The following is a 13985-nucleotide window of genomic DNA, read 5'->3' on the forward strand; positions in this document are numbered from 1 at the left end:
AAACCATCAAAAAGTGGGCAAAGGCTATGAACAGACACTTCTCAAAAGAAGACATTTATGGAGCCAATAAACATATGAAAAAAAGCTCATCATCACTGGCCATTAGAGAAATGCAAATCAAAATCACAATGAGATACCATCTCACACCAGTTAGAAGGCAGTGTGGCGATTCCTCAAGGATGTAGAACCAGAAATACCATTTGACCCAGCAATCCCATGACTGGGTATATACTCAAAGGATTATAAATCATTCTATTATAAAGACACATGCACATATATGTTTATTGCAGCACTATTCATGATCACAAAGACTTGGAACCAACCCAAATGCCTATCAATGATAGACTGGATAAAGAAAATGTGGTATATATACACCACGGAATACTATGCAGCCATAAAAACAGATAAGTTCTTGTCTTTTGCAGGGACATGAATAAAGCTGGAAACCATCATTCTCAGCAAACTAACACAGCAACAGAAAACCAAACACAGAATGTTCTCATGTATAAGTGGGAGTTGAACAATGAGAACATGTGGACACAGGGAGGGGAACATCACACATTGGGACCTGTCTGGGGGTGGGGCCAAGGGGAAAGATGGCATTAGGAGAAATGCCTAACGTAGATGACGTTAGGAGAAATACCTAATGTAACAATCCTACATGTTCTGCACATGTATACCAGAACTCAAAATATAATAATGAATGAATGAATTAGTCAATTTTAAAACAGAAAAGACCATAACAACTTTATACCCATAATTTTCAAACTTTCAATGAAATGAATCAATTATTTGAAAGGCACAAATTATCAAACTCATTCAAAAGAAATAGGTAATCTGAATAATGCTATCTTCATAAAAGACATTAACTTTGTAGTTAAAACCTTTCCAAAATCAAATGGCAAAAAAAGAAAAAAATATATAAAACCTCCAGGCTCAGATGGCTTACCTTAGTGAATTACACCAAACATTTACAGAAGATACTATATCAATTCTATATAATCTCAGAAATGAAAAGAGGTGGGAGCACTTCCCAACTCATTTTATGTATTTTGTGTAAAATACACTCATTTCTTTTGTAAATATGTAAATATATTTTTGTATTTTTTTTACAATATACCTGTGTATTTTACAAAAAAAATCTGTAAAATATATTTATGTATTTTAGGATTAAGTCAAAATAGACCATAGACTTGAATGTGAAATGTAAAATACTCCAATACTTCATTGATTTTGTTTTCTCATTTCAGTTTTACTGATTTCTGCTTTTATCTTTATTATTTTATTTCTGTCACTTGCTTTGGGTTCAAGTTGCTCTTTTTCTGGTTTCTTAAAGTAGATAATTATATAATTTAAGACCCTTCATCTTTTGTATCAGCATTATACTGACATCAAAACTAGGCAAAATATTGAAAGAAAAAACCCTACAGAGTAATATACCTTATGAACTTGACACCAAAAATTCTTAACAAAATATTAATCATTTCCAATTATAACTGAAAAAAATAGTATATCATGATGAAGTGGAGTTTACTCCAAGAATGCAAAGCTGGTTCAACACTAAAAAAATTATCAAGAAAAAATCATATGGCTGTCTTATTAAATGCAGAAAAAGCATTTGAAAAAAATTATCACTCATTTATAATAAAAATCTGGGTAAATTAGGAATGGAAGGGAACTTCCTAAACTTAGTAAATAAAATCTATAAAAAAAATAGCTACAATGAATATAGTGTATAATGATGAAAGAATGAATGCTTACTCCCTAAGAGCAGGAATAAGAAAAGAATGTATAACTCAAAACTATTCAACATCAGAGTCTAAGTCCTAGCCAATGCAATATGGCAAGAAAAGAAAGAAAGTCAGTTGGGTGCCGTGGCTCATGCCTGTAATCCCAGCACTTTGGGAGGCTAAGGAGGGCGGATCACAAGGTCAGGAGATACAGTGAAACCCCATCTTTACTAAAAATACAAAAAATTAGCCGGGCATGGTAGTGGGTGCCTGTAGTCCCACCTACTCCAGAGGCTGAGGCAGGAGAATGGTGTGAACCTTGGAGGAGGAGCTTGCAGTGAGCTGAGATCTTGCCACTGCACTCCAGCCTAGGCGACAGAGCAAGACTCCGTCTCAAAAAAACAAAAAAAGAAAGAAAGAAAGAAAGTCTTACAGATTGAAAAGGAAGAACTAAAACCACCCCTATTTATAGATCACATAATTATATACACATAAAATCCCAAAGGACATACAAATATACTCCAAGAAGTAATTAATGACATCAGCAAAGTCACATGCTATAAGGCCAACATAAAAAATTAAAAAATTATATATTAACAAATAAAAACATATTAACAAAAAACATGTGGAAACTGAAATTAAAAACACAATACCATTTATAATCACACCAAAGAAAATGAAATCTTTAGGTATAAACCAGATGACATGTACAGCCTCTGTGTGCTAAAAATTATAAAATGCTGATGAAAAAAATCAAAGACCTAAAAAATTGGAAAGACTTATTGTCTTGAATTGGAAGACTCAATATAGTAAAAATATCAGTTATCTCCAAACTGATTTATAAGTTCAATGCAATTTCTAGAGATTGGAATGAAAGTAATAAAACTATTCCTTCTTCACAATCTGATTGTATGCATAGACCATCTCAAAGAACTTACAAAAGAATCATGAAAGTAATAAGTGCGTTTGCCAATGTCACAGGACATAAGGCCACGATGTAAAAAATCAACTGACAAAAATGTTATCAATATTTTTATTTTCTAGGAATGAGCAATTCGAAATCTAATTTTTTAGAGCAAAAGAGTCCTGTTTACAACAGTGCCAAAATAAATGAAATGCATAAGTATAAATTGAACAAAATATGTTCAGGGAAACTGTACAGGAAATATATGTGAAAACTATAAAATACTGATGAAAGAAATTGAAGAAAGACCTAAATAAATGGAAAGATAAAAGGCAGGAAGTAATAAGTAACTATTTTCATGAATGAGGAAACAATATTGTTGAGATGTTTTATTGAATCTATAGATCAAAATTTATCTATGGATTCAATAAAATCCTAATTAAAGTCCCAGTAGGAGTTTATAAAAATCAACACGGTGATTCCAAAATTTACAGGGAAAGGCAAAGTAACTAGAAGAGCCAAAACAATTTTGGGGGTTGCGGGAAGAACAAAGTTGGAGTACTCACATTACTTTACTTCAAGATTTATTATAAAGCAAAAATAATCAAAACAATGTCCTAATGACTGAATCAACAAAACAGAATAGAAAGTCCAAAAATGAAAACACACAAATATGGTCAACTGAATTTTGACAAAAGTGTGTGGACAAATCATTGGAGAAAGCATAATATTTCAATTAGTAGTTCTGGAACTTACACAAAGAAGGAGGAAGAGGAGGAAGGGGAAGAAGAGGAGGAGAGGAGGAAGAGGAGGGGAGGGGTTGCTGCTTACACATTGTATAAAGATTAAGTCAAAATAGATCATAGATCTCAATGTGAAATATAAAGCTGTAAGACTTTTAAAAGAAAACATGAAAAAATGTCTCTGCGATCTTATAATAATTAGGCAAAGAATCCTTACATATGACAAAAAAAGCATGATCCATAAAACAAAAAAAATGATAAATTGGACTTTCTCAAAATTTTAAAAACCTTTGCTCTGTAAAGTACATTCTTAAGAAAATGATTTAAAAACATAAGCCACAAAATGGGAGAAAATATTTGCAAATCACATATCTGACAAAGAACTTGTGTCCAATATATATGCACAGCTCTCAAACTAAATAGCAAGAAAACAAGCAACCCAGTCGGAAAAAATAAGGAGCAAAAGATCTAAATAGGCACATCACTAAAGAAGATATATGTATGGCAAATAAACACAAGAAAAGATGTTGAGTGTCATTAATCACTAGAGAAATGCAAATAGAAACCACACTAAGATACCAATGCATATCTATTAGAACAAGTAAAATAAAATAAATTGAAAATGCCAAGTGCTAGCAAGGGTGTGTAGCAATTGAAACTCTCAAATGTTGCTGGTGGGAGTGAAAAATGATACAGCCATATTGAAAAAGAGTTTCTTTATTATAAAATTCCACATATATTTACCATATGACCCAGACATTCCACTTCTACTCCACTAAAATATAACCTTATATTCACAAAAATATCTGTGTGTGAATGTTTATAGCTGCTTTATTCATAATTGACAAAAACTGGAATCAACCTAATCTTCCACAAGCGAATACATAAACAATTGGTATGTCCATACATGGAATACTACTCAGCAATAGAAAGGAATGTACTACTGTGACATGTAATAACATGGATAAATCCCAAATGCATTATGCCAAGTGAAACAAACCAGACCCAGAAGGCTATGTACTGGAGGTTCAATTCATGACATTCTCGGGGAGACAAGACAATAGGACTATGAGGGAGGGTTTGACGGTAGAAGAACACCATGAAAAAGTTTTGGGAAAAGCTACACAACTCTATGCATTTGTCAAAACCCATAGAGAACTATACAATAAAAGGTGAATTTTACTTTATGTAAATTTAAAAATAAATTGGAGAAAAAAGCATTATCTTGTGGACTAGCCCAGCTTGTTCATCCTCTCGCACAGCAGATGAGGAAGCTGAGGCCACCAAGGGCACAAGACTTACTCAAGGTCACACGAAAGCCAGACTGTAATCTCAGACTCCCAAAATGCTTCTTGTTTGTTTGTTTTGTTTTGCTTTGCTTGTCTTTTGGCTATAGGAGCCATCATCATAACACTTCATGAAATCCAATCTCATTCAGAATGAATTTCTCCCTCCCTTATAGCTCCTATAGCCTTTGTTCCCCTCCTTCTTCCACTTATTATCACTTCCTGCCTTTTATCAGGGATTTTTTTTTCTTAGTTTGCCTCCCTTCCTCCACAGGGTGCATTAAAGAGGAAGAAGGCACAAAGGGGAGACACGGTGCGGGCTTGGGGGTGGGGTGGGGGGTGGCAGTACCCAGCAATGCCATGTTTCTATTTCCACCAGTAACAATTTACCCTAGATTCTTTCCACACTAAAATAGAAATGACCTGGGGAGAGCCCAGTGGTGAGTTCAAAGATGGTACTACTGATAGCCTTTTCCAGTTGCTTCTGGAATTCATCGATTCAACAAATACTTATTGGGCACCAACTGGGCAGTTTGCTCAATGCTGTGGGAATAATGATAGACAGAAAGACAGGCACAATGCCTCCCACAACCTGCTGGGGTATATTTAATCTCATGCCCTCAGCAGAGATCAATAGAATAAACTCTAGCTTAGAAAAGTACAGGTGAAAAAGAATGTTTTCTTAAAAAATTGGCCAACATCACGGCTCTCTTTGGAGGTTAATATACTTAGCAAAAATATTACACATAAACGTGGCTGTTTCATGACGCTTTTCTTTCTGAATTGACTCTGAGACCTAGGGAGGTGCTGTTCCTTCCTTAACTGGTCTCCTAAGGGTGCTCCGGAACCAGATGGGTCTGCCTCAACCATTCTGAGTCCCCACACAGACACAGGGACAGACCAGCTAAACCATATGCTGACTCATTTTCATTCTTTACCACCTAACCAAGTGATACTCCAAGGATATAGTGGGAGCTGCAGCTACCTTAAAGGAAAGCTCTGAGCCAGGATGCTACTCAGACTCAAGTCAGGATCTGTGGGAGGTGGGACAGGAGGGTCAACCAGACCTTGACTCATATCCTTGCCACCACTTATCTCCTCAGTGCCTGAGTCCACTTCCTTAAACTCCCTGCAACCTTAAATTTCTTTCTCTAAGATAGAGATTTAAAAGGAGCAGGGGGCGGTGGAAATCTTTCTTTCATGGGGATGTGGGAAAATTAATTGAGCTTAACATCAAGCAGAATTGCAGAACATGTAATATGTACTTGGTAAGCATTAGATTTCTCCCTCACACTCCCTGTTTTTTAGATATGGAAGAGCTACCCTTCTCCAAGGTCAAATGGGTCCTGGTCTTCCTTGAGGGGAGGTAGGCCTTGCAGCTCCAAAATTTCTCTTTAATCGGACAGGTTTAGATGGAAACCTACAAATCCCATTTTAACCACTGCAAACCCCATCCCTCCCCAAATCTCTTTTCATCCCAGGTCAAGCCTCAGTGTCCTGCCCTCCTGGGAGACCTAACTATTATAGCCAATTATTCACACATGACTCCATGGGCCAGCATGGGTGTTGTGTGCATGTTGAGGCTTTCCACCCACCTGGAGACGGCTCCAGGCCTGGGGGTGGGCACCACCTTCCAAATTGCATCAAGTTGTATGGTCTCTAGTAGAACACTTTGCCCACTGGTTCAGTTAGCCTCCAAGTAAATGGAAGACTAGGCCATCAAAACTCTTAGAACTACATGTGTGATGCTGTATTCACTGCTCCTTGAATAAATAAGGCATAGGCCCTGAAGAGTTGCCCCCATCTTTTTCCCCAGCCTTAATTGGATCTGATTAAACCTTCTTTATGTTCCCACAGGCTTCCTCTGGGCATATGTCTATCAGTGCACTTAACTCTCTAGATCTGGATCTGTTTACCCATCAGTATCTCACCCAGCAGAATGTGAACTCTTTCATGGCTTAAATGGCATCTTACTCATCCTTACACACCTAGTTGCCAGCACAGTGCATCTCACAGATACCCAATACATGTTCATTGAATAAATGGAAAAAGTTCCCTCAAAGGAATGAAAGGAGCCTCCTATAAGCATGCCATCTGAACATTTTCCTTCTGAGTATGCAGGCCTAGCATTTCCTCATGGCATCATAGATGAATGAGGTTCCTGAATAATTCTACGGGATAAACTGGCTGCCTTCTGGGTCTTTTTCTTAAATGCAGACTGCTATCAAGACTGCTAATACCATTTCCCTGGGTGTACCACAGAGGATGCCAAACTTTATTAGTTTAAGGTGTTTGCTTCATGTAACAACTTGCTTTTTAATGAGCTTGTTTATCTCACCATCTTGGATGTTAATACTGTTGAGAGGAAAATGTGCTGATTGACTGTTACCAAGCAAAGACCAGAATCTCCAGGGAGAGCATCAAATGCATGCTATGTGCTAACAATTATTCAATAACTGTGCTCTTTTCAAACAACAAAAGAAAAGAGAGGAAAGGAAGAAAGGGGAAGAATGGTTTTCAGGTGAGCAATAGAAAAATAGTAAGTAGGAAAGTTGCTCACATTTCCTTCTCTGAGCTCCTAGCACGGTCCATGAACTAAATCAATTATTTCAAATTCTGCATTGCAGGTTGAGCCCAGGGCCCTACTGGGCTGCAAGCTCACCTGTGAGCCACCCACTTTACAGGGAAAAAATAAATTCTGAATATGCAGGCAAGGAGGAAGGTTGAACAGTCCATCCTTATCAACGTTTCCATTTTTAATTTCAGTTTTCACTATTGCACTCTGCTAACTGAAATACTATATTGCACTTCCCTCAGAGAATGGTTTCTGTGCTGATAATTCTCTATTTGCTAACTTCCCCTTCCCCATTCTCCACCCTTCTCTGGCCCTGCTTCCACTGGCCTAGGCTTCTTTCCTTCTGGATTTTATTGGAATTGGCCAACAGTCAGCAGCAGGTCAGAGGGTGGAGAAGAGAAAGGTATTCCTCTCCCATCCCACCCTGCTTCAGCATCAAGTCCCCAGGCAGGAGCTGCGTGCTTCCAGAGCTACTGCTCCCCTCAGGCCGTTCCACTCCCAGTGAAGTCTGACTGAGTTCCAGTAATACGACATCTTCCCCTTGCCCCTGGGGTCTTGGGGAGGTAACTGGCCTCCCCAATGGTGCCTCTAGTGGTGATACCTTAATGGTGCCTCAATGGTATCTTGTCTGTTACTTTAACCCTGTCTTCATCTCTGTAACCAGTTCTTTCATTCAAGTTTCTTAATTTGAGCCATTTGAGATGACTACCTATATGGCCTACTATTTAATATCTCAATTCAAAAGACGTGGCCCCCTATTTGTTCTGTCATATCATATCCCTCTGTAGTGTTTTCATGCTTTGCAAAGTGCTTCCAGTTCCACCAACACATTTGATCCCCTCAATAATTCTGTGAGGTAGGCAGGGCAGGTTGTTATCCCCATTGTACATATAAGAAAATTGAGACTCAGAAGCTAAGGCACTTCTTCAAATTCACACAGGGAGCGACTTCTTCCAAGAAAAAAAAATATTGGAAAAATAACATATCAATGTACTTACCAAAGGAGAGTATAGTTTGGAAAGCGAAGTGTATGTCTACAGATTCAGTGGCTTGTAAGAATGTCTAAAATAATGGCCTAATTTTTTTCCAGCTGTGTCTTCAAAGCAAGACCATCAGCTCTGGGATGGGGGCAGAGATTACAGAGAAATGAAAAAAGTGTACAGTCGTCATCTCAGAGAGTGGAAAAGGGAATTTTTTCATTTAGAAAGATATGGTTGGGTTGTCTGACCAATGTAAAGTATTCTTTTGAAATTTGTGGTAAAAAATTTAAAGAAATCCCAAGCAACAAGTTGTATATTTTCTATCCCTTTCTTCCTTTTTTTTCATTTCTTTCTTGCCTCCTTTCTTACTCCTTTCCCTCCCTCCCCTCCTCCCTCCCTCCCTTCCTCCCTTCCTTGCCCTCTCTTTCTTTTCCAGTGTAGGCATCAAGTAAATGGACTATTGAAACTTTGCCAGCTGTTTACTATAGGGGGTGGGGAGAAAAGTTAAGAATTTTTATGAAGGAGCAGCTATGATACTAGAATATGGAATCCAGGTGAAAATGGACTGATGGATGATAAGATGAGGGTAAGGATGGTGGAGAAACTAGTAGGGCCGGTGGGTTAGTTATCTTAATGGGATAGGAGGTAACACTTGAATAAATTAGTTGAAAGGATTGACTTTGTGCTTGAAATCAAGATTCTGAATGGCCTTGTTATCCCCAACGTCTCATTCTTATTTTTATTCTGAGCGTTCAGCCCGTGCTCGACATATAGCCAGCAGCACCAGAATGAAGTATGCAAAAGTAGGTGAATTGTCAGAGTCTCGGGAGAAACTGACAGGTGAAAGGCAAAAGATATTTTGTCTCTACTGCTTATTCATTTAATAAGCACATCACCAACCTGCCCTTCTTTCCTCCATGCCTCTCTTCTCTCCCTCCCCCACCCCTTTCTCTCACACATACTATACTCAAGCAACACTGATTTGTTCCCTATTTCCTTAATTTTCCCATTTCCGGTGCCTTGTCTGAACCCTCCTCCTTCCCCTTTCTCCCTAGCTCTGCCTCCTGCAATGTCCCCTATCATCTCCTCAGAAAAATTTTCTGAAGTGCTTTAGTCAAAATATCACTCATTTACTCTCATACCCACTGCATATCATTGATGCCATTGTCATGGCACTTTCTTCATTTTACCTTAATGACTAACATTAGTTGTCTTTGCCACTTGACCATAAGCTCCTTGGAGTGCATTTTCTAGTCTGATTCAGTTTTGTGTGCCCCACTGTCTAGCACACTGCCAAAACTCCATAAACCTTTGTTGACTAAATAAATGAATACAATTCTACAAATGGAAGGTACTGTCTAATCAAATGATAAATCAACCAGGTTCAGATTCTGGGGGGAGGAAACGATAAAACTAATAAGTAGTGAGCTTTTCTTGAACTCAGAGAATCAAAGTAAATTTCGGTATTCATCAGCAGAGCTAAAAATTAAAATTACTGACTCAGAGAATAAACCTATTAGGTGAGCATTTCTGCAGTGATACAACAGAAGAAATCCTGGCACTCTGTTCCTACATATTTCTCCAGCTGCTTCTGGATCGCCTGCTACAATGAATCTAGTAAAGTTTGCCCAATGTATTAAAATTGAAAAGAGTAATAGTAATCCCAGATAATATGTGTATAATGTTATGTGTTGCCCCACTTAATTCTCACAATGCTGTGAAATTTTATTTGTAACATCCATTTTTATAAGCAAACAAACTGAGGCACGAAGAGATTATATATTTGTCTAAATAGCCAAACTATAATCTCAGTTTCAAATCTCATATCCTTTTGATTTTCTATTATTTCTTAATAATCCCCCTGACTTTCCAGAAGAGTGGATATTATTCTAAATCTCTCACCAGAGCACAGGGAAATGGGGGCCCTAAGGAAATTGCCAGACACAAACCCATGGAATTCTTGTCTCTTAACTCTTGCCTCTCGTCTCATAACCCAGAGCATCCTCAGCTAAGACACAGCACTCCTCTGTGTAGTAAGAACATGGGGAGTGCCTCTGTCTTTTTGTTCTGTATCCTCTATTCTTCATTAATAAAAGGACCCATATCTTGGGTTATAGGATGAATCATTAAAAATGGACCCATTTGGGGGAACCATCACTTCCAAGGAGAAAGTGGCTCCCTCTCTCAGAAAGATGGTCACATAAAAAAGGGCCCCAGAAAAGAGTCATAGTAAGGTCAGAGGTGACGAGAATATCCCAGTTTCTAAGTCTGGAGGGCCATGGGGGTGAGAGCTTTACTTATGGGCCTAACATGGGTCAGGAGCAGAGACTTAGAAAGTAAAAGATTGAGAGTGGAAGTAGAGTCTTAAAAAGTGCTATAGTGATTTAAAAAGAAAAGGTGCATGATGAATGGCTGGTGAGAAGAAGAAAAAGAAAGTAGAAAGATGTAAAAAATTAATGTGCAGGAAGCAGACACCTGAATATGAAGAAATGAGACCAAGAAATTTACCCAACATCTGTTTCAATTCTCACATTGACAAAATCAGATGAGACTATCTTTCTCTGCCTGAGGGGTTATTTGCAGGATCTCACAAAATCACATGGTGATCTCGATGTACCAGGCAGCCAACAATGGACTTGGGGCCACTAGTAGCCATCTGTGCCCACCACTGATTGATTCGAGGCACTCTTTCTCAAACCAAGAACCCAAAAATATTCTTGGGAGTCTGGTTCTACAATAAATTTTAATTTTGTATTTACATTTTGATGGCAACCTTAAAAATATCAATCCAAGCATTTTTCTAAACCATCTGATGAAAACTTCATGACCTGGTCTTGCCACTTGGTCTCTGGCCCACAGGTAGGTTTCCGTGTACTGGCTTTACTGCTTCCTCTTCTTTTCCCTGACCTCTCAACAGGACCATGACCCTACCCTTACTCTGTTGATAGCTCTGACTCTGCTCCTTGGTGTTCTCCTCTCCATTTATACTCATTTATTAGTGATCTCATCCAATCTCATGGCTTTAAAGCTTGTATAAGCTGACATCTCCCAAACACTTAACCATGGCCCACGCTGCTCACCTGAATGTCAGCCTAACTGCCTGCTCTTCACCTCCACCTGGATGTCCAACAGGGTGACCATATGTCTTGGTTGGACTGGGATGGTCCTAGATGACTCCTGTTGTTCCAGCATGATTACTAGCGTTTTCTCTTTTCTGCTAACAAGTGTCCTAGTTTGGACAATAAATTATATGATCACCCTACCAATAAGCTTCTCAAATTTAACATGTCCAAAACTGAACACCTAACCTCTACAATATTCCCTGCCCACTTGTCTTCCCTATTTCAATTCTTAGCAGCTCCTTTAATCTAGTTGCTCAAGCCAAGACCCTCGGAGTCACGCTTAGCTCCTCTCTTCCTCTCACACTCCACATTCAAGACAAAGGGAAATCCTGTTGGATCTACCTTCCATAACATATGAGAAACTGACCATTAGCTCTAATTCTGTTGCTGCCATTTTAGTTGGAACTGCTATCCTCTTTTCCCCTGCATCATCGTCTCCCCCATGATTTTAATCCAGCCTCCCCATTCCACAGCTTGAGCTCAATGCAAAAACCAGAATGATACTACCACAATGTAAGTCAGATCATGCTATGCCTCAACTCAAGTCCTCCAGTGAGGTCTCCTTTATCTCAGAGTAAAAGCCAGAGATTTCATAATAGCCCATGTGGGCTCATGAGATCAGGTTCCCTGTGACCTCTCTTGATTACTCTCTCCATCACCTACTGCCATCCAACCCCACCGGCCTCTCCCATGAACTCACAGCCCTGACACTGCCTCTTCCCTCTCTCTGTAGCTTATTCCTTACCTCTTTCAGGTCTTTGCTCAAATGTAACTTTCTCAGTGAGGCCTAATTGCACCACAGTTTAAAATTGCAGCACTCACTCATACCCCAACCCCTGACTCCCAAATCTCCCTATCTTGTCTATTTTTTCTTCATAACACTTAGTAACTTATAACACACTATATTAATTTTACTGTTAATTGACTCTCTCCCACATTACAATGTAAGCTCCACAAAAGCAGGGGTATTTTTGTCTGTTTTGTTCAGTAATGCAGCCCAGGCACCTAGAACAGTATCTGGAATATAGTAGCTGCCCAGTAAATAATTTTTTTAATGAATTCATTTTGGTGTCAATAATACTATTTAATTTGTCCCTGACTAAGAAGAAAATAACTTAGGAGGATGTGCTATACAAATGATGTGTTTTTATCGAGTGAGAAGCAATGATGTCATAGGGTAAATATTTCACACTGATGTGAATTTCAAAAGTGGTGATAGACAAAAGTGGTGAGGTCATTGCATGGCAACTCAAAAGCATCTTCCCCTTAGTACTCAGTACCTTATTCACATTTAGAGGCTCAATTTAATTTCACAAACCAGCATCATTCATCACACTACATTAATGCACATTTGAATTTCATTGTATTTTAGCTTCATTTAGATTTAATGTATAAATTTGTTCTACTTTTATAATTGCATGGGAATTCATAAGCATAATGAATTTATAGATGGTTTCATTAAGTTAAAACACACACACAAAACAATTTCAGTGAGTCCTGTGGATCCACATAAACTTTTTATCTTTACAAAAGATGCATGCAGTACTAAAGTTTTTAAAACAATGCATATTTGGACTTTCTTTGGCTGTATGTATCACAGTGACCTCAACCTCCCATCTGTCCAGATGTGAAGCAGATTGGACTCATTGGTAATTCCATCTTCCAGGTCAGCCAAGCTCGTTACCACTCTAATCTCCTGCGGTTCAATGATTTGCATCATTAGTCCCTTAAACATAACTACTGCCCACCCTGTGTTAGGCAGTGACCTAGGTACTGAGTATGCAACCAGAAAGACAGCAGGTGTCTGCTACTTTGGGCAGTTTTAACACCATCCACACCACAGTCTGATACCTTATGTGGGAATAGCATTCTGTAGTTCACAAAGTGCCCCAAGGTACACTCACCCCCTGAGGCAGGAGTGTCAGATGTGAAAGCTGACACTCTCCAAGATTAACTGATTTTTTCAAGATCACATGGCTAATAATATCAGAACCCAGAGTTCAAGTCCCAATTTTTAACCCTTTGCTCTTTAAATTATAGCTTTTGCCTTCTACCACCACAGCATCTTTGTCTTCATTTCACTTCCTTATTTGCTTCCCTGCTTCCCACCAAGTTTTCCCAGGATTTCTGATACCCTCCTGCTTCTGAGTCGAGGATCACAAAACAAGAATAATGTTTCTTATCTTTTGTGGTCCCCTTCCTTTACCTGAGGTCTAAGTATGCAAGGGCAAACATCAAGTCTGCAGTGTCATGCAGCCAGGAACATCAGTAATATTGTATTGTGAAGTCCAGAGGGCTAGGTGTTCCTAGGTCATGCAAATATAGTCATGCTTATGTGTTTGGGAAAATCACTTCAATGGAACAGGCAGAATAAATTCTGTGTTCCTTTAGTTTCTCATAGCATCACCTGGCAGATGGGATCAAGACTGCATTCTTGGTGCATTATTCAATCTGCGGTACAAGGTCTACTATAAATGCCTATCTGCCATCTGGACACAAAGTGTCACACAGCACCCTCAGGGCATCCCACCAGATATGTTTCTTCCCAGCTTTGGCTAGTGCCAGCACTGAACCCCAGCAAAGCTTTGCAAGGGCCAGGGAACACAATTTCACTGGGACTTAATGCTGCAGTGTCTGCAGTTGTA

This window comes from Rhinopithecus bieti, unplaced genomic scaffold (genome assembly GCF_001698545.2).
Source record: "Rhinopithecus bieti isolate Rb0 unplaced genomic scaffold, ASM169854v2 scaffold_3763, whole genome shotgun sequence".
Lineage (NCBI taxonomy): Eukaryota > Metazoa > Chordata > Mammalia > Primates > Cercopithecidae > Rhinopithecus > Rhinopithecus bieti.